Consider the following 21,306-nt stretch of genomic DNA (forward strand, 5'->3'; position numbering starts at 1 on the left):
GCTCCCTCCAAGGAAATGCTGATATGATTCAAGAAGGTGGAATCCACACTCCACTATACCATCCTAGACTGAAGCCGAACCACTGTCTAACAGAGCCTTTCAATTTCCATGGCTGTGCATGCAGCCTAAATTACTAAGTGAAACTGAGTGTATAAGTTCCCGTATGAATAAAGGTGCATGAGATGAATGTCATAATCCTCTTTTCTTTTTTTTGTTTTTTTCTGTTGACTGTCCTAAAACTCCTGGACCTGTGGCAGGGATAAGTTCAGCATAAATACTTGTGTGAATCTGTGCTCCCAAGTGAGAATGGCTAACAGATGTCAGATTAAAATGTCTTCCAAAAAGAATCAAAAATAACACTCAGATATGAGTTTATGAAGTTCAGTGCTGAAGATGACTGGCTAAGGTAAGAAAAATGTTCAAAATTAGAAAATCAAATACATATTTTCCCTTGGACCTGGGCTCAGATTATCGATTAAATTATATAAATATGTGAAATCCTTCACATTGCTCAAAGAAATGGGGATACTTTTATGATCAACAGCTACTTGATTATAGCATGTGCATGAGCAAATGAGGATATGGCTTCATTTTCAGTTCAAATACATGTTCTCACAGAATCACAGAATGTTGGGGGCTGTAAGGAACCTCAAAAGATCATCTAGTCCAATCCGCCTGCCAGAGCAGGATCACCTACACCAGATCGCACGGGATCAGACGAAGCCAAACAAAAAGATCTGCTCCAGTCATGTACCTAAACCCCAGCTGCTACTGTGTAATAACTACTGAACTAGCCTAAAGACAGTCTGAAGTGAAACCTTAAAAATGCATGCTATGTGTAGGTTGAGTCTGCCACACCAACCATTTTGTTGTACACATTTGCTATCAATATAATGTTCCAATTTTTACTTTTTGACTACAACCCTTAATATCTAGGTCACACAATGAATAAGGCAGCTGGTGTACAGAGCTGTAAGTCATAGAATTAATTTTACTTTGTAATAGTCATTTTCCCTAAAGAGGATTTTCCCTCTTTCTTTTTTCTTCTCATAATTTTTCCATTCTGCTTTCTTGTTTCAGAAAAATGATCACACACAAACACACACACACATCTTTATGTATTTGACTAATTCATAGATGGCTAATTTCTGTCTCTTAATGCAAAACAGTATTTTGATTCTCTATTATAAAAACATGCATTATTGGAAATAACTACTTTACAGCAGAATGCTTGGAGATTCACTAGGAACTGCTCATCAGCACATTGCTTCACCCAGAAAAGGGAATGAATGGTATGGTTAATAGCAGACAAAGAATTTTTGATGACAAAAAATGGGAAAATGGAAATAATCTTTCCTAACCATTCCAATGGGAATGTTTTCTACATATTTCCATTAATATTAATTAATTCCATTAATTAATACTAGAGTTAATACAAAATGTCAAGCACATTTTGTATTACAGTGTCTGGAGATGGATAACCAGTGTGATATAACAGCAAAGAGGGCAAATAATGCATCATTACTATGCAAGTATTCTTTGCATTTATGCAGCAGCTGTTTCAGACTAACTTTTAAAATTAGGATATAGGAAAGAGGTGTTTTCGGTGCGGATATCATTCTCAGGTCATACACATATAATAAAACAAAAAAATGCTGTCAGAAGTTGTGATTGCTGTAAGAGCAGGATTTAATAACAGCTGTGAAGTAACTGCTTATTTTAAGAGTCCTCTTATTTCTGGGATAGATGGAATTTGCTGGTTAGTTTACTCAAATCTCCCATTTCAATTTTGTTTGTTTTAGAGATTGCTTTATTTTGACTTTTTTTTTTTTTCTTTCTTTCTTGTTCCCCCCCCTATTTTTTTCCCTAGTTGAGGCAGTTAATTCCTTTTGTGCAGCAACAAAAGTGAGTTTCATTTCATGGAAGGAAATTTTGCAAATCTGAGAGAAAAATTAATGGGGTAGTGAGAGTAACTAATAAAATTTGTGAGACTGGAGACAGACTGAAAGATCTTGTTAGAAGTACCTAATGAAGCAAGATAGAACAATCTACAAATCCCCTAAGAAGAAAACTGTAGTGGACAAGAAAATAGAAGCTCTACTAAACAAGAAACTGGTTAAGAAAAGGTGGAGAAAGGGGCAGGGGTGATTTGTATACGGACCAGAATCCTAAAGGAAATATTTAAACCTCATATTTACATCAATAAAAGTAAAGATCAAGGTTTTTTTGATGATGATATGGGGTGAAAAGGCATACATGACGATGTATTAAAGATAGAAGACTAAGGAGTAAAACCATAATTGCCTCACTCAGTAGATTATTTTGCCCCTTCATGAGGCTAAAAATTCTAAAATGCATGAAAGGCAAGTCTTTATAATTGAGAAGGAGGAAGGAGAGCCCCCCGAAAATAACTTGCTACCACCAGTGTAGAGTATTGAACTTTTATTTTGACTGAAGGCTAAATATAATGAAAGGAATTTACCAATGTCAAAGTTTTTACCAAAAGCCTTTTGGAAAATTTGAAGACAGAGGAATTTATTCCTAAGGCTGAAAATATGATAGTTTAGGGATAAAACAAATAAATAATTCTATAAAGTATATTTTGAGACTCAATTTTGAGATAGGCAAAACAACCTGTGGTGGTGAGAGAAGGCCTAGCCGTCCCTCCCCCACAAAGAAAGAAACCACGGCTGACTCAGTTGGAGAAGCAGAGATGAATTAAAGCTATATATACAAGCAAGATGAAATGCAGTGAATGTAGAATAAACCAGAATAAACCAAACCAGGTTGAAGAGACCTTCAAAATCATCGCATCCAACCCATCAACCAATCCAACCCATCAACCAATCCAACCCACCCAAACAGCTAACCCATGGCACCAAGTACCCCATCAAGTCTCCTCCTGAACACCTTCAATGACGGCAACTCCACCACCTCCTTGGGCAGCCCATTCCAATGGGCAATCACTCTTTCTGTATAGAACTTCTTCCTAACATCCAACCTGAACCTCCCCTGGTGCAGCCTGAGACTGTGTCCTCTTGTTCTGGTACTGGCTGCCTGGGAGGAAGAGACCATCATCTGCCTGTCTACAACCTCCCTTCAGGTAGTTGTAGAGAGTGATAAGGTCACCCCTGAGTCTCCTCTTTTCCAGGCTGAGCAATCCCAGCTCCCTCAGTCTTTCCTCATATGGCTTGTGTTCCAAACCCCTCACCAACTTTGTTGCTCTTCTCTGGACTTGTTCCAGCAAGTCAACATCCTTCCTAAACTGAGGGGCCCAGAACTGGACACAGGACTCGAGGTGTGGCCTAACCAGTGCAGTGTACAGGGGCAGAATGACCTCTCTGCTCCTACTGGCCACACTGTTCCTGATGCAGGCCAGGATGCCATTGGCCCTCTTGGCTGCCTGGGCACATTGCAGGCTCATGTTCAGCCTGTGATCGACCAGTACCCCTAGGTCCCTCTCTGCCTGACTGCTCTCCAGCCACTCTGACCCCAGCCTGTAGCACTGCATGGGGTTGTTGTGGCCAATGTGCAGAACCTTGCACTTGGATGTGTTAAATCTAATGCGGTGGATTCTGCCCATCTGTCCAGCCTGTCGAGGTCCCTCTGCAGAGCCTCTCTACCCTTCAGCAGATCAACTCCTGCCCCCAGCTTGGTGTCATCTGCAAATTTACTGATGATGGACTCAATGCCCTCATCCAGATCATCAATAAAGATGTTAAAGAGCATGGGGCCCAGCACTGATCCCAGGGGCACACCAGTACTGACTGGCCGCCAGCTGGATGTGGCACCATTCACCACCACTCTCTGGGCTCGGCCATCCAGCTAGTTCCTAACCCAGCTCAGAGTGCTGCTGTCCAAGCCATGGGCTGACAGCTTGGCCAAGAGTTTGCTATGGGGGAAGATGTCAAAGGCCTTGCTGAGGTCCAGGTAGACTACAACAACAGGCCTCCCCACATCCACCAGGTGGGTCACCTGATCATAGAAGGAGATCAGGTTGGTGAGGCAGGACCTGCCCTTCCTAAATCCATGCTGGCTAGGCCTGATCCCTTGGCCATCCTCTAAGTGCTGTGTGATTGCACTCAGGATGACCTGTTCCATGATCTTGCCTGGCAATGAGGTCAGGCTGACAGGCCTGTAATTCCCTGGTTCATCCAACCGGCCCTTCTTGTGGATGGACACCATGTTGGCTAGCTTCCAGTCTACTGGGACCTCTCCAGTGAGCCAGGACTGCTGGAAAATGATGGAGAGCAGCTTGGTCAGCTCATCTGCCAGCTCTCTCAGCACCCTAGGATAAATTCCATCTGGTCCCATGGACTTGTGGGGATCCAAGCTGCTGAGGAGAGTTCCAACCACCTCGTCATGGAACATAGGGAAACTGTGCAGCTTCCTGGCTCCTTCTGCTAGCTCTGCAGGCCAGCTGTCAGGAACACGTTCTGTCCTTGTAGTAAAAATTGAGGCAAAGAAGGTGTTAAGTATCTCTGCCTTTTCCTCATCCCTTGATACAACATTTCTCTCCATGTCAACCAAGGAGTGGAGGTTGTCCTTTCCCTTCCTCTTGCTATTAATATATTTATAGAAGGACTTTTTGTTGTCCTTCACAGTAGAGGGCAGTTTAAGCTCCAAATGTGCTTTTGCCTCCCTAATTTTCTTCCTACATGATTTGGCAACATCCTTAAACATTCCATGGGTTGCCTCCCCTCTCTTCCAAAGGTGATACACCCTCTTTTTTTACCTTAGTTCTATTAAAATTTCATTAACCATCCAATATATACACAATATATACACAATATATACAGTGTTTAAAATATATACAGAAATATACAGCAAAGAAAGTAATACAGAACTAAATTCCCTCCTCCAGACAGAGGAGGGTTCCCCCTCTGTACCCCCTCTCTCCCCCTACCTCCCTTTTTTCCCAAAAAGAGCTAGAGAGAGAGAAAAGGAAATTAATAAAGATGAAATTTTGTTACGCTTCAGAAGCGCATGCAGGGATTAATTTTCTTATCTCAAGGTCACTCCGGCTAGTTGCTCAGAAGCAGACAGGCTGAAAAAGCAGAACAAACTGGAACTGAGAAAGATTCCAACTGAACTAAATCTTAAAGTTGCATTCTACCTATCTACCAATGAAATTCGTTTGGAATATCTGAATGGTTTCATTCTACACCAAAACATTCAGCCAGAGTGTTCCAGCACTGTCCTTTTCTTAAAGGCATAACCTAAAATGGTCACACAACCCGAAGGAATATCTCTGCAATGTCAATGGAAACTCTACTATTACATGGGACAAGATTTGTAAGAAATCATTCTTGTACTGGAGTGGCCTCAGTAGACTTGTACGTCTATTTTCTGTTATTTTACACAGCTTTGGATAGCATTAAGATGTGGACTTATTTTTCCTTAAAACTAGGAAACCTGTACCCTACACTAAATGGATTTTTTTTTTACATTTGTTTTTAATTACCCTGGCACAGCCTATAGCTTTATTATTCTTCTATTTAAGGGATATACACATTTACAGACAGTATAGTGTTTAATTTCGGACTCTAGATACAAATAAGGAACATTGATAGCACTTATTCTTTCCTTTCAGACCCTCAGTCATCCAAGAGAAAGATAACATAACTAAATATGAAGTCCTTTCCTTCAATAGTAGTGATAACCATCATGACTTCAGTGCCTGTGGGTCTCAAGGTGCCTAACCAAATACAACTAAGCCAACCACAACACAAATGATGTTATGGTTCAGTAAATTTCAGAGCCCTTAAGCGAAAGTATAGGGGAAAAGCACAACCACCATTCTGGAGTGGCATAATCTAATTATTCAGTGAGGAAAATTATTATTTTTTAATCACTTGCAGTGTGTTGTGATCAATTAGCATGTTATGCTATAAACATTTTTAGAAATGGAACCTACGCTGTGTAGTGTAATCTGCACATTGATGCAGACATGATAATGAAATATTTCTTCAGCTTTCAGAATTTTCCAGCATGCATTTTGCACCCAAGTAGATCGTTTATGAAATTTCCCCCCTCTCTCTTTTTTTTTTTTTTTTTCTTTTGAGGGATGTGTGTGCTTAATTACAGTGTTTACAATTACATCTGTGGCAAATTCAACTTCCAGTAACTTCATTCTGCTTTCAAAAGTTACTAGTGCCTTTGCATTGAATAAAGTATTGAATAAAAGAACTTGGGCATGCTGGTGGATGAGAACCTCAGCATGAGCCACCAATGTGCACTTACAGCCCAGAAAACCAATCACATGCTGGGCTGCATCAAGAGAAGCACAGCCAGCAGTAGAGGGAGGTGATTCTCCCCCTCTACTCTACTCTGGTGAGACCCCACCTGGAGTACTGTGTCCATTTCTGGAGCCCCTATTACAAGAAGGATCTGGACATGCTGGAGCATGTCCAGAGAAGGGCCATGAGGATGATTAGAGGGCTGGAGCACCTCTCCTATAGAGATAGACAGAGAGTTGGGTCTATTCAGTCTAGAGAACAGAAGGCTCCAAGGAGACTTTGCTGTTGTTGTTGTTGTTTTGTTTTAATAGGATGCTTTTTCCTCCCTTCTGAATGTTGGAGAGTGTTGTGCTTGAAATATCTTGGGGAAACAAGCCCAGAGTTTTTCAGAGATGTAGAGTAAGCTGCAGCCTTCAGCTCTGACCTGAACACACATTATTATCAGGCAAATCCTAAGTTTCCACTAAAATAGATATAGATATAGATATAGATATAGATATAGATATAGATATAGATATAGATATAGATATAGATATAGATATAGATATAGATATAGATATAGATATATAGATATATCTACCAAGATTTTAGCTGACAGAGCTATTTCTCCCATTTTTTGCCCTCTGTTTTTCTTCTTCCTCACTGCCCCTCCCACCCCTCCCCCCTTTTATTTTAAACATAGAATCAGCCCTTTCTAGTTTACTGACCTGTACAGAGTAGATTATACCTAAAAGTAACAACCTACTATTATGAGATTAATGTTATTCTTGTGATACAGGGACATCTAAAGCAATATAAAAACATTCAGAGTGACAGGTGGCATTTGCTTTGTTACTCTGCTTTTGCACATCTGTGACATATCTTCACAGACACAGTAGGGCTTTGATTCCTCAGTGTTTTGTATTCATGTACTTTCCACAGTGCTGCTATGGATCTACAGTATGCAGAAATTCAAAGTATGCATGTAAAGGCATAAATGATAAATTGTTGATGGGAAAAAATGGCTGTGGTCAAGCATGGGAAATAATCCATGAGATATTTGTATTCCAGAAAGAGCATAAACTCCCATGGGAACATAAATGATCAGTATTGTTTGTTATACAATTTTCAACCATTCCAGAGAAGTTCCCTACTAATACTAATCCTAAAAATAGATGATAGCTATCAGAGGCCACAAATGCACCCTCTCATAGCTGGATAGTATATTTTAATCCTGTATGTGTCATTGTGCCACTCTGGTTCAATGTTGGTTTCCCAGTTTAGTATTCAGAGAGCTAATTCATTTTGTTGCTGGTAGCAGTGCATTAATGAGCAAGCTACAACAATGAACACTGTCTGCATAACAAATACGTCTTTCTCAAAGTGCAGTAAATACAAAGTGATTAACATGAAATAACTGCTCTGGCAAACTGCTTTTAAATAGATACTAATGTTTTTATTTAACCCTATATTTGTCAAATATGTCTTGAGTGGGCTTGTTTGCATTTGTATTCTGGTGGAGTTAAATGCAAGGTGGGGGTTTTCTACCTTGGAGGTTTATTTTAATGAGTACATTCTCTTGGAGATCTGCTTCTAGCATATTGGATCCAAATGATTATTAATACTCTGTTCCCTGCTTCTGACATTTGCTAAGGCAGAAACATCAAATAGAACTAAATCACATCATGCTCATACCAGCTATCTTAATCCAACCCTCCTGTCTAAGATAATGAAAATAAGATCTGAGTAGGTTAATGTTGCAGTTGTTAATAACCTTTAAATCTAAAAAAGAATAAGGTGGTGTTGGTTTACCTCTCAGCTGGGATGAGAAAGTAAAAAGAAGGAAGGTAGGAAGTATGAAGAATTAGACTGAGGTTGCCCTCTCCTTACAGCTCCATCCCCAGTTTTTCATCTTAATCTTGGCATAATAGAAGAACTGAATTATGAAAAGATGGGACTCTGTTCCTAGGAAGAATAAGTCAGAGACAGCTGATTTGACAGTCAATGTCCCTTATCCTTATTGCTACTCAGTCCCTGTTGGGGGAGCCCATACATATAATGTAACAGTAAAAAGTGAAAAGTAGACCACCCTCCATGAAACCCTGTGAAACAGTTCTCTTGTCATCCAGACAATCCTCTAAAGGCGTGTTGTTCACATTCTCACTGTTATCTCACTTCATCTCACTATTATGTGCCAGTACTGTAGGCTTTCTACTCTCAAACAGTCTTTTAGAGACAGTTTTATTGGAAGATGTTATATAAAATAGCCCAAGTATTCTTTTTTCCTCTCTACCTTTTTTTTTTTTTTTCCCCTGTTAAGGCATTTCTGTAATGATTTATTGTTTGTATGCATTTTTAATGGACTAGAAAACCCTGAATGATACTATGATACTATGATCATACATGACGAACTTTTACAACCAGGTAACAGAATTTGAACCCTGGTATCTCTAGTGAAAGTGTGTCTTTTTACTGTTCCATGACGCTCATTTAAAGATATATCTCAGTGAAAAAATAGTATTATGGCAATGTGAAGCATAATCAAGAGGAAGAGAAAACTTTGATTTCCTTAAGGAGAATCACAATATGTTAGGGGGTTTTTAAGTAATACTGATGCACTCACCTTAAGTATTGGGTAAAATTTACAAAGAAATATTTTTGTGCTCTGTTCAAAAACTTGGAACCAGCTCCTTTTTCATTCACTAAGCCCAAATCAGGTTCATAGGAGTCTTACAGGGAGAAGTCCTCTCTATTCCTGAAAACACAAACTGTTATGTATTATTAAGAAAACAGATTCAGGAAACATCTTCGTTTGGAACAGGGTGCATATGGAACTTTGACTATAATATTATCTGTGAAAGATCATGAGTGGATAAAGGAATGGCTGGTAAACATGCAAAACAAATTTCATAAAGTATTCATTTGGCAATCAGAGCCTCAAATGTGATCATGTTTAAAAACTCAGGTCAGTACAGATGTGTTGATTTCTGAAGACATACAGATTCCCATAGCTACAGCCCTCATCTTCAATTTTACTGAGTTACCATAGTTTGAAGAAAGCCACATCCAGGCAGTCCAAGGATGAGGTGTGCCTGCTGTTCTCAGCAAGGGAAGATCTGGAACAACTACAAGCAAAAACACCCGCTAGTATTTAAGTAACCCCAAAAGAGGTATCCTGGTTTTGCAGTGCATTACCCAAGCAATGAACTGGCACAAACACTTTCTCCTTGATACTTTGCTTCCTTTTTCATCTGCTTCTGTTATAGTTTGTTGTGTGGCAATATGGACTGAACTTCCAGTGTAGCAAAGTTAGGTTCAAGGAGCTTCAGAACATGCACACTTCTAGCTCATAGGCAAATTTTACAGGCCTTGCTAATCGCATCCCTGCTCTCTGAAAAATATGTCTATAGAAGCTGTAAAATTATACTTAAGTAAATTAAGTCTGATTCATGTTATGGTCTTTTAGTTATGATTTTTGCAAATGGGTTTCTTTTCTTAAATTAGGGGTGATATGCCAATCTTTAAATGAGAGGCCACTAATGAAAATATAGCAAACAAAGCAAGAACAGTGGCTCAGACTCACATCTCTTAAATTAGTTAAACCAGTTCAGATAGATTTTTCCATTGCAAAAGAATAAATACAAAAATTGCTCCTTGACAGGATAAGCAAACAATTAAAAAATGATGACTGCTATGCACTGATGGTAAGATGAAGGTATCAAGGTAATATAAATTTTTAGAGAAAGTTGTTTAACTAACACTAAATTGCTATGGGACCAACAATCACAATTTCTGCTGCTTTTTGTTGCAAGAAGTCCAGAAGTTCCCATCAAAGCAGTGTACAAATCCTGAACAGCAGAGATGAAGCCATAAACAAAAGAAAATTGATGGGATTTTTTTAAGAGAACTTTTTTTGACAATTATCCATTTTGAATCTTCTTTTCTCTGTTCTGGTTTTTCACTGGATCAATGATAAACCACAAAAGCTTGCTTGTCACATGTTTTATGGCTATTCCATCAAGAAAAAAAGCTGTGTACTGGAGCTGAGGTAAAGACTTAGAATTTTACTTCTAGGTCCTGATCTTTTTTTCTTTTCTGATTTGCTCTTTTCAGGTAGTTCTTTCTATATTCATTTTCCCTTCTGCTTTACTTGCTTGCAGAACACATTCAGTGCAACAACAAAACATCAAATAGATCAGTTTAGTAAATAGTGTTGGCAGAAATAACATGTTTCTTCAACCACTTAATCTTTCACTGTTTAATGCAAACATTTTTCTAACCCATGTTCTGCCTTCTGCAACAGCCCTCCTACATTATGTGCATTATTGACTCAATTATTCCCAGTTTTGGACCATCAATACTTATTCTGTAGTTTCTTCATTCCCTTTTATTGTCTGTCTGTTGCTAGTTAACCTGATGTTTGCATTTTTTGCCACTTAAAAGCATTTTAGGTTAAGACTTATATTGTATGGTGTGTAAAATTACATTGTGTCCTCTTTAAGAATTATAGTAAATGAATGCCAAATTATGTTTTGCATATACAGTCTCTACTGGAGTTCTGCAGCGTATAATAAGTTCCCATGATATTCAAGTTGTGATGGGTTATGTCTATCCTGAAAGCAGGGTGGAGGAGAGCTTGTGAGAGCCTTGCTCTCCCTGGAGGGGGTTTTCCCCCTGGCAAACTGAGTCAGTCTGTTCCACTCCACCCGCCCTGTCCAGCAAGCCTATATAAAGGAAGATACTGCAGCTATTTGGGCTCTTTTGCTTCTGCCTTGCCAGGATGAGAGGATGGAGTTGCTGCTGGCTTCCTGCTTCTCTGCCACGTGGTCAGGCCTGGTCTTTTCTCCCTGCTACATCTCTTCAAAGGACTGGCTTTATATATATATGTTTTCCCCATCCATCCTTGTTCCTTACCCTTGTGAACCCTTCCTGTTATTTTATTTATTTATTTATTTATTTATTTATTTATTTATTGGTTTTTAAAAAAAAATTTACCTCTCTACTTCCAAACAGACGCCAAATTATTTCTCGGTAGATTTGCTCCTTCCCTTTCTTTTTCTCTCAATTGGGAAAGAGGAGGAGGGAAGAGCGGAGGGATTCTCAGCCTTGCCCCTGAGCTCTTAAATCATGGTTAAGGCTCAAACCTCCACACAAATATAACAGATTTTTTAACTGCTTTTGGTAATTGCTCTGAAACATTGATAAGAAGCATTAAGGAAGAGAAGAGGATTAAAATATCACATGGAGTTTGCATTAGTAGAGTTGTGATAAATTGACAGTTTACTGCTTGTTCTTTTATTCATATTTTATCACTAGGGAGCATCGAGCTGATGAAATAAACATCATGGATAGGAGAAGCACACTGCACTGATACGAGGAAGGAATGATTTGTGAATTTATCAGCACACTCTTAGTGATTTTGTCCTCCCTGGTGCCAGGCAAAAATTTCTGCTCAAATTCTGTTGCAGGTTATTGATATCTTGCTTATATTTTTGCAGAGTTGCTACACTAAAAATAAGGAAATCCACAATAGTGTTATGTCTTTGCTAATATTAAATTATAGTGTTATGAAAGGTTACCTTAACACATGAGGTATTGAACCAGGAATGTGGAATATCTTCTGGCAAAAGGTTAATCCAGACTATTAGTTTATGGAAATTTTAAGGACAGAAGTTCTTCAGATAAGAATGTATTATGATGATTGTGTTCTAAACGTCCATATTTCACCATCTTCTTATGGTAAGTAGTATCTAGATAGAGGTATCTATTTACTTCAGTATCAAGAGACACATTTATATTGAATTCTGAACAGAAAAAAAAAAGTTTGTGGTAGGTCTATGAAAGTGGTCTTTTAGCAGCAAAAACATGCTGAAATTATTGTATAGTTTTCTCCTAGAGTATGAAAGTGATTAATATTACTGATAATCAGAAAGAATATGCAGCAGATAACTTCCCTCCCACCAGTAAAACCTTCACTGTTTTGGGTTTTTTTTTTTTGTTGGTTTTGGGGTGTTTGGGTTTTTTGGTTGTTGTTTTGTTGGGGTTTTTCTGTTGGGTTGTTGTTTTGTTTGTTGGATTTTTGCTCTTCCTTCTTATTCACATAAGGTGGAAGGAAATGCCACCTAATACTGAAGTGATGAAGAGGTTTTGGATTCCCACTGGTTACCCCTGTGGATTAATGAGAGGTGAGACAGAAATTGCAGAGCTGTCATTCAGAATGACCTTACAAGATAAGACCATTCTGCCTTCACTGCAGTAGGTGAGAAGGGCAGGCTGTACGCATCAGTATGTTTTTCCTGCACTTTAATGAGAAAAATGGACCTGTTTATCCACCAGCTGTCATCTTTGTTTTTGATTCAAGCCATTTTTGGAAAACCTTTTCTATCCTTAAATGTTGAAATCAAGCAGAAGCCTCAAAAGAATGGTTTGTTGTCAGCAAAATCTAATTAATTGTCACAAACTATGGAAAACCACCTGCCAATAGATGCACTTGTAAGACAATGACATTCACAGACTACCTCAAGACACATTATAACTGTCTTAATTTAAATAATGTACAAAGTGGTATATGAATGAACAAAGGCTCCTTTATCCCACCTACTGAACTATTTCCATTGTCTTCTGTCCTCCATTTCTATAGCTTAACTATAGTTTGTTTTTCTATTGTACATTCAGGACATATTTTGGTGAGAAAGTAAATTATGAAAATCTCTAAATTACAGCTATTTTTTTCATGTAAAAATTGAACATTTTGATAGCATCATTTCCCTTGGCTTCAATTTCATGATAAAAAGATAAGTATTTTCTAATACATTCAATAGGAAACACAACCTATGTCTGACAGATTGTGCAAAACAAAGAATCTTTGAAGGTTGCTGAATCAAACACTGAAAAAATAAGAAATGCAAAAGCAAAGGTGCAATAAGGAATGAAGTTAGAATTAAGATAGAATGAACAATTATTAGTTTCATAGTATTTTTCTGATTTTTACAACTCCTGAATCTAGTGTATTTGTGCAGTTCAAATTTCTCCCTGGATGCTGATCTCATCATCTGATTCCTATTTCAGCCATTAGATTCCTGCTGTTCCTTGATTTCCCTTGCTTGTTTCCAAATCATAGAAACACAGCAGTTTTTCAGTCCCCCAATTTGGTATCATACTCAAACTTGCACTGTCCCTGCCACCCAAGTGTCAATTTATTTATGCAATAAATACCTTCAAAAGTATTTACACCTGTATTCATCCCTGGAGGAACATTGATTATAACCACCAGTGAGACTTTGCACTGTTGATCACAATCCTTTGCTGTTGATGATCTAGTTAATTTTCAGTCTGCCTTTTTAAGCTGAATTATGCAGTTCTTATATCAACAGTTAGGCCATTAGAATACTGTGGGAGACCATATTGAAGTCTGTGCTCAAATAGAGGTAAACAACACACAGAGCACTACTGTTGTCCACAGGCCAGGCATCTAAAAGCAAAAGATAATCAGTTTTGTCACACATTATCTGTTCTTGATAATTCTGTGTTGGCTGATCCGGTTCACCTCCTTACCTTTCATAAAGATGGCAACCACTTCCAGCAATAGTTACTCCATCACTTTCTCAGGTACTGAGGTGAGACTGACCAGCCTCTTTCCCCTTAGACATTCCTTCCTGCTCTTGTAGAATATTGTGGTAGTGTGAAAGTTTTATCCTTCCACCACATAAAACACAGCTAACTCAGTGGAGAAGCAAACGAAAAGCTGTATTTTGCAAGCAAAACTACACTCTACAATGGAATGAAATGAATATATACAAAATATACAGTATTTACAAATGGTCACAATATACAAATATATACAGGAAAGAATGTAACACAGAAAGACCCTCCTGAGGGGGTTTCACCTCAGGTTCCCTCCAAAACCCCTCTCTTTCTCCCCCTTTCTTGTCTAAGCTAATTAGATGAAAAAAAAAAAATGAGAAAAGAAAGAAATGGTTATTAAGCAAATTCATTAGTTCAAAGCAGTTGTTAGAGAAGTTAGCGTCTTATCTTTTCCAGCCCAGGGTCAGCAGCATGCACTCTGGCCAAGAAAAGGAAAAGACAGAATGACACTGGAGAAAGGAATGTGAGGGATATATTGCCATGGTAGTCTCACATCTGACCAATGAAATTCATTTTGACTTATCTTCCCATTGTTTTCCCTTTTTACACCAAAACATTCAGATAGAAAAGTCTGTAGCTGTCCTTTAAGAAAAGGCACAGCCTAAAAATCTCACAAATATGTATTTGTTTTTTGAGTTTTTCTCATTTTCAGAAACTTCCAACCACCATGACCTTTCAGATGCTAGAGAGTGGGCTCACAGTGCCATTGGCTGCATTCCTCAGCACCCTTGAATGAATAGATTTGATCCCCTGGACTTGTGTATGCCAAACTGTCCAAAGTGATCTTTCCCTCTATCCTCAGTTGCTCTGAGTAATGTTCACTCCTGCAGACTGTCATTTGGGCTGCAGGCAAGTTTTCAGCTTATGAAATAAAACTAAGGCAAAGCAGGCATTGAGAACCTCTGCCTTTCCTATATCTATTTGCATAACATCCTGTGTCCCATTAACCCATGGACTTGACTTTTCTTGGTCGCCTTTTCTTTTTTTTCTTTTTTTTTTTTTTTTTTTAATCTTTTATTTTCTCCTTCATATTTCTTAATGTTTTCAGCTACTTTCTTTCTTAAGCTTTCTTAAGTGAGATGCTCTTCTAGTCCAAAATTATTTTCCACTGACTGATTTAAGTAACTATGTTTCTGCCCATAGGCTGCTTATTAATTGTGTTCTGAGCATATTGCTTTTAGTAGTATCTTATGATTCGCTGATCTTCATGTAGTAGCACATAATTCCCATCTAGTATGATGTTGCAGATGTTCTAGTACTTGGCAGAAATCAATCTTGACAGCTCCCTCAGACTCAGACTGTGTGCAGCATCAGCAGTCACAAGGCAATTATGCTGAGTTAGCAGGTAGTAATATGTTAGTACTACTGTACTTGCACAAACAAGTAGTAAGGACAGCCCAAATCACTTAGGCTGATTCACTTACTACTCTGTGATATCTACACCATACTTATTCCTCTTATGTAGTGGTTGTTAGCTCTCAAACAGTTCTGGATTGGATTCCACAGGGCATCAATAAGCTCCTAAAAATAAAAATAATCTGAAAATAGCACTAACAAACACATTTGCCTGTATCTGGATTTAGAGATATCCAGCAGACAAGAGCAAGGTGAATAATCAAAACCAAGTTTTTATGGAAACAATGCAAAATGTTAGCATGTCACATAGTAAAGTTTGACCACATGAGGATTTATGTGATATAATATGTACTTAGTATGTATTTCTAGATGTTGCTTATAGACTCTTTTTAATCACTAAGAATTTTCTTCTTTCTATGAAACACCATGTCACATTTCTCTTCAGACTCAGTCATGCCCCAGCTCACTCAGAGGCAATGGATCTAGCCCATTAGAGAACAAGTATTTGCTATCCTGCAAACCAGTAGCATGGCCTCCATCAGTCTGGGAAAGCTTTGCAGTGTCTCTGAAGATATTTAAAACTATTTTTACAGAAAGTAGTTTTCTGTTTGCCAAGGGAAGGGCAGAAAGATACAGTAGCTTATTGATAAGTCACAGTTCTGGCCCTAACATCTTGGCTAGGAAGACATTTCTGGCTATGCCAAGACATAGAGTTATGATTGTAAATCTATTCTAGGATAGAAACTCTTGCTGTATTGTTAAGCCTGAGTTAAGTCCTGTAGGGACATATTACTTTCTTGGCAGCATCACAGAGGTGATATGGACCAGTTCTACAAGAGATAGATAGTAGAAAAATAGAATAGTAACTGCTTTACATTTTCAATATAATTTCTGGTGTGAAAGAGATGACCACAATAGTCAAACTCACCTCTACTCAGCTCTGGTGAGACCCCACCTGGAGTACTGTGTCCAGTTCTGGAGCCCCTATTACAAGAGGGATATGGACGTGCTGGAATGTGTCCAGAGAAGGGCCACGAGGATGAGCAGAGGGCTGGAGCACTTCTCCTATGAGGACAGATTGAAGGAGTTGGGGCTGTTCAGTCTGGAGAAGAGAAGGCTCCAAGGTGACCTAATTGTGGCCTTCCAGTATCTGAGGGGGGCCTGCAGGAAGTCTGGGGAGGGACTTCTCAGGATCTCAGGTAGTGATAGGACTAGGGGGAATGGAATGAAGCTGGAGGTGGGGAGATTGAAGCTGGAGGTGGGGAGATTCAAGCTGGATGTGAGGAGGAGCTTCTTCACCATGAGAGTGGTGAAACCCTGGAATGGGTTGTCCAGGGCGGTGGTTGGGGCGCCATCCCTGGAGGTGTTTAAGCCCAGGCTGGATGAGGCTCTGGCCAGCCTGATCTAGTGTGGGGTGTCCCTGCCCATGGCAGGGGGGTTGGAACTAGATGATCCTTGTGGTGCTTTCCAACCCTGACTGATACTATGATACTATGAATACCTGAAGAGTCCTGCTCACTGACTTCTTGCACTGACTTCTTATCAGAGACTGCTGCATTTCTTTTTATTCCCCTCTGCTATCTTACTCTTTGCTTCCACTCTGCAGTAAGTAGATATGAAGAAAGGGGTGTATGGTTGTGATCTTATCTATATTATTTGTAATAGCTTCATACATAACCTTTCCCAACCTCTTCCCATGTTGCATAGACAAAATTGTGATCTTCTTCAGTTCTTCTGAAAATGTTTTACATAACTTTTCTGTTTGTACTACAGCTTGTTAAGAATTAGGAGGCTTTCCCTTATTCAATAGATGCTGTATTAAATTACTCTTCTTTTCCTTGGTTTGTGGAAGTGAAACATAGAAACGTGGCTTATTTTTTCGGATATTAATACAGAGATAATTACATACAAATTTCCTGTCAATCAGTTATTGGGTAGAGGTCCTTACCAAAATAAAAAGGAATTTGATATATATATATATAAAGATGATTTACCACATCCTTTTATTATTCAAATAGAGAAAATGTCTTTTTTTCCTTTTCTGCTCTATCATTAGTATAACAGTTCCACTTACCTTTTTTTTTTTTTTTAAACACTATAGTGTTATGGAAATTCATATGATTTTTTTTTTTTTTTAATTATTATTACCTAAAAGAATTTAAGTTAAATCTTTGTAACACATTTCTAGGGTATTTAAGTGTGGTCAAATGGAAGACAGTGATACATTCACTTGTAGTTTAACACAGAGAGGGTGTCATGCTGTTATCTAGCACAATACAAAGTACCAGATTCCATGTGTAATTTAATATTGTCCTGTGGCTTCATTAAGAAGTAAGTAAGCATACAAAAGTGTTCTGGTTTTCCAGATGGCTTCTTATGCAACATTTGTAGTGCTGCTAATGAAGTAAATAAAAGGAAAACAAATCCCTGCTGTTCATAGTCTGTTCCCTGATATGAAAGGTCTCATTAAAAAAATGGCTATTGTAAACAAGTATTTTGGGAATTAACATTAAAATAAAGAGTACAGTTGTGAGCATACAACATTCCCCAGCCTTACTCTACTGCCAGAATCACCTTGCTCTGAAATAAAATTGGAAACATTTAATTAACTATAATCTAAATTAAATATATTTTAATTAAATGTAATTTCATTAAATACAATTTCTGGCTTCCCATAGCAGATTTATATTCAATAATTAAAGATTTGTTTCAAGTAAACAGTGAAAACATTGTTATTTAATATCTGATCAGTAATATTGCTGCAGAATTATTTTGCAAACCAATTTATTTTTTTCTCAGTAATTATGCACTCTGTTCAACTTACGTGTCACCTAAAATCTTCTGAAAATGTTTTTCTTGCATTAAAACAAAGAAGAACATAGATAACAACTACTCCTAGTAAGTGTAAATATAGTGCAGAAATGTTCTTCTTATTAAATTTCTAAAGTACGTATAAAGATATTTATAAATTTATTAATGTTATTAAAAATACAGATGTTTATCAGCATAGAATGGAAGCATTCTGACTTTTTCTGATTGCCTTTTTTCAAGAAACTGCATAATGCTTAGGAACCAATTATAATATAGTAGTCATTGAGCATATTAATTTTTTATTAATTTCAGACTGAGGGAAAGGAAAAGAGGGCTAATACTTGACTTTTAGATAACAATAGCAATTGGTCCTATATATATAGCCTTCAACCATAAAAGAATGACTTAGAAAGTTCTAAAATTACAAGAAAATTGGAGCAAGAATGCATGCAAGCAATTATCCTTGAGAAGCACTACAGCAGACCATTGTCCTTCCTAAAGCTAACATTCCCTCTAGCAGTGCTATCTATAGGAGTTTCAGCATTCCTGGGAAAACAAGACTGGTGAATCTCAAATGAAAAAAATAGATCTATGCTTAAGTATCTACTAAACACATCTCTACTGAGAGAAAAAGAATGTTATGGAGAGGATAAACGAAATTTCGATTTGCCTTTAGTATCATCCTTCACCACCGTCATTCAATCCTACCTCCCTTGTACAGAACAGGATTACTTTCCCCTCTGAAACAAACTAACTCAGCAGGTAATATTCTATGCAGACCAAATATATGTGCACTGTCAGGAAAAAAGACTTCAGACTAAGAAGCAAAACTACCCTTTCTCTTACATGGCTGATGAATTTTCCAGTCTGATGCTATGCTGAGCCCATAAAAGGTCCCACTCCTCCAGTTTATAATTTATGTAGTGTAAACCAGATTAATTGCAAGATATACAGGGACAGATTTGGTTTATCCATTTGTTCTACTTCTGATCAAGACCCTCTGGTTTTTATTTTTATTTCTTTGCAGTCATGGGTTTGCAACAATAGTTTCAACTTTTCAAATGAAACTGTAGTGGGCACCTGGAAAGGATCGTTAGGTCATATAATTGCAAATTAACTCCACATAGCTAATCTACCATTAAAATGAAGATCCAAAATTCTTTCTGAATTTATTAGAAATATTTCCTCTGCCAAATGTTGTTTAGTTCAGACAACTTGTAAATTACTCTTATCCCTCATGTAGAGACTGTGCTCTTGTCACTGACATTTGCTCTATGAGAAAGGTAACATGCTCAAATTCTGATTTCTGGACAGGATCTTGAGGGATCTTGGAAAATTACTTGCACAATGAGAAATGATGTCATAAGTTTAGTATGAATTTAAAAATTTTCAGGAAATTTTAATCAGCCAGGTAGAAAGGACATCCTGGCACTCTTGTGCACTTGCTTATGTTAGCAAGAAAATCAAATGTCAAGTATTGCGGAAATGACGTGCAGACAGTTGCACATTCCATTATTTTGGGAAATCATCAGATATCTTATCCATCTAACACTTTTAAATGTAGATTACTCTGTGAAAGCAATCCCCTACTTGTGTCCAAAGATGCACAGTAGTCAGTGTCTGCTTACTTACGTCTGCATGCTTGCATAATATGTGTACCAGTTAATACGTAGCAATCTTTCTGTTGACATATGCACGATATAAAGCAAAGGAAGAAAGGAAAAGTGCTAATGATTTGTGTTTGGATTAACCTTCCTAAGGGACACAAATCAATCTATCCATACAAGAAAGATAACAGAATTTTTGCTACATGTTCTCCTCTATACAAAGATATTTTTTATTGTTATTATTTTTTATTACTAAACTGTTGAAGAGCAGGCTGTTTTCTGAATAAATTCATAGCTAATACAAGACAGAGCTTGAGGAAGTAATTACAAAAACATGACCAGGGACAGAATATTTTCTCAATTTCTTGACACAATTATTCCTTTATTGGAAACCAGGGGCTTTGCAGAGGGTTTTGCCAAGTGAATTATGAAGAAGAACAAAAGACTAAGATCATAAAAAGCAAGAAGGATTGCAATGAGTTTCTGGTGACATTTGGTTTTTTGATGAATCAGGCTAGTTATGGTTGTGTTTAGAGATAAGAGAGACTGAAGAATGATTTTCCAAGAAATGCAGAATAAACTACCAAATCAGATGCTGTATTCGAGAAGCAGGGAATATGCACTTTCAAAAAGAACTACAATATATACCACAATACTTCATATGTTACGATTGTATCCATGAAACTGTAAAGTTCTCTAACAGTCAAGAATTTAAGCCTCAGGCAGTGTATGAACAGTCAACATTTAACAAAAACAACTCCCATCTAATTTTTCCTCCTCTTGCTGTGTGCAGTTTTATTTCATTTTATTGTTTAATGCTTCAGTTGATCTCACACTACCTTTTCTCTCCCCACAGTACTAGTCAAGAAAGTGTATGGTAATTAGATATCATGCCTCTGGAACATGTTGTTCACTTCAGTGAAGTCAGAAGGAATTTCTTCCAGTGTAGAGTTTGCAGTTGCATTATGGGATAATTTAATTTCAAACTCTTATGTCATCTCTATAGTGGCAACAATAATTAAAATAAAATAAAATAAAATAAACAAAGGAGTAAGTATGAAAGAGGGGAAAAGAAGGAATTCAAAGTGTTTTTTTATTCCTTAAAACATCCAGAATTAGGTACAGCTTAAGGTGTATTTGACCAAATGAAGCCCCCTCCTGCCTTTGTTGCTGGACTTAGAGTAAATCCTCCATTTTGTTTCCACTGCATACAAGCTTTTATCTGCCCACTTAAATTCTTACGGCTCTAGCAGTTTTCCCAGATGAATTCACCTGTTTTTCCAGTCAAAGTCCCACAACTAATCTCCACAGATTCTTCCCATTGGAGTGAATGTCTGGATTTTCTCCTACACATCTTTTAAATAAGCAGCAGATGTAGCTCAGGAACCTTTGGGCAACAGTACTAACTGTTCAGGACAGAGGTCTTAAAAATACTTATCCTAAAGGAAGATTTATAAATGTCCTCATGTAGGAAAAGGCAGTAGGAATAAAATAGAAGATAGGGCAAATACTAACTCTGTGCCTCTAAAAAAAAAAAGAAAAAAAAATAATAATTCTATTCTACCTCCCTCAAGCCCCAACAGTACGTACACAAAAATCCTTACTTTGTCCTTACAAACTGTAGCTGTCCTTCCAGTATGTTCAGAAGATATTTTTAGTATTTCATTTTC

The sequence above is a fragment of the Melanerpes formicivorus genome, unplaced genomic scaffold (assembly GCF_026170545.1).
Source record: "Melanerpes formicivorus ecotype bairdi unplaced genomic scaffold, bMelFor1.0.p_v2 SCAF_1, whole genome shotgun sequence".
Taxonomy (NCBI): domain Eukaryota; kingdom Metazoa; phylum Chordata; class Aves; order Piciformes; family Picidae; genus Melanerpes; species Melanerpes formicivorus.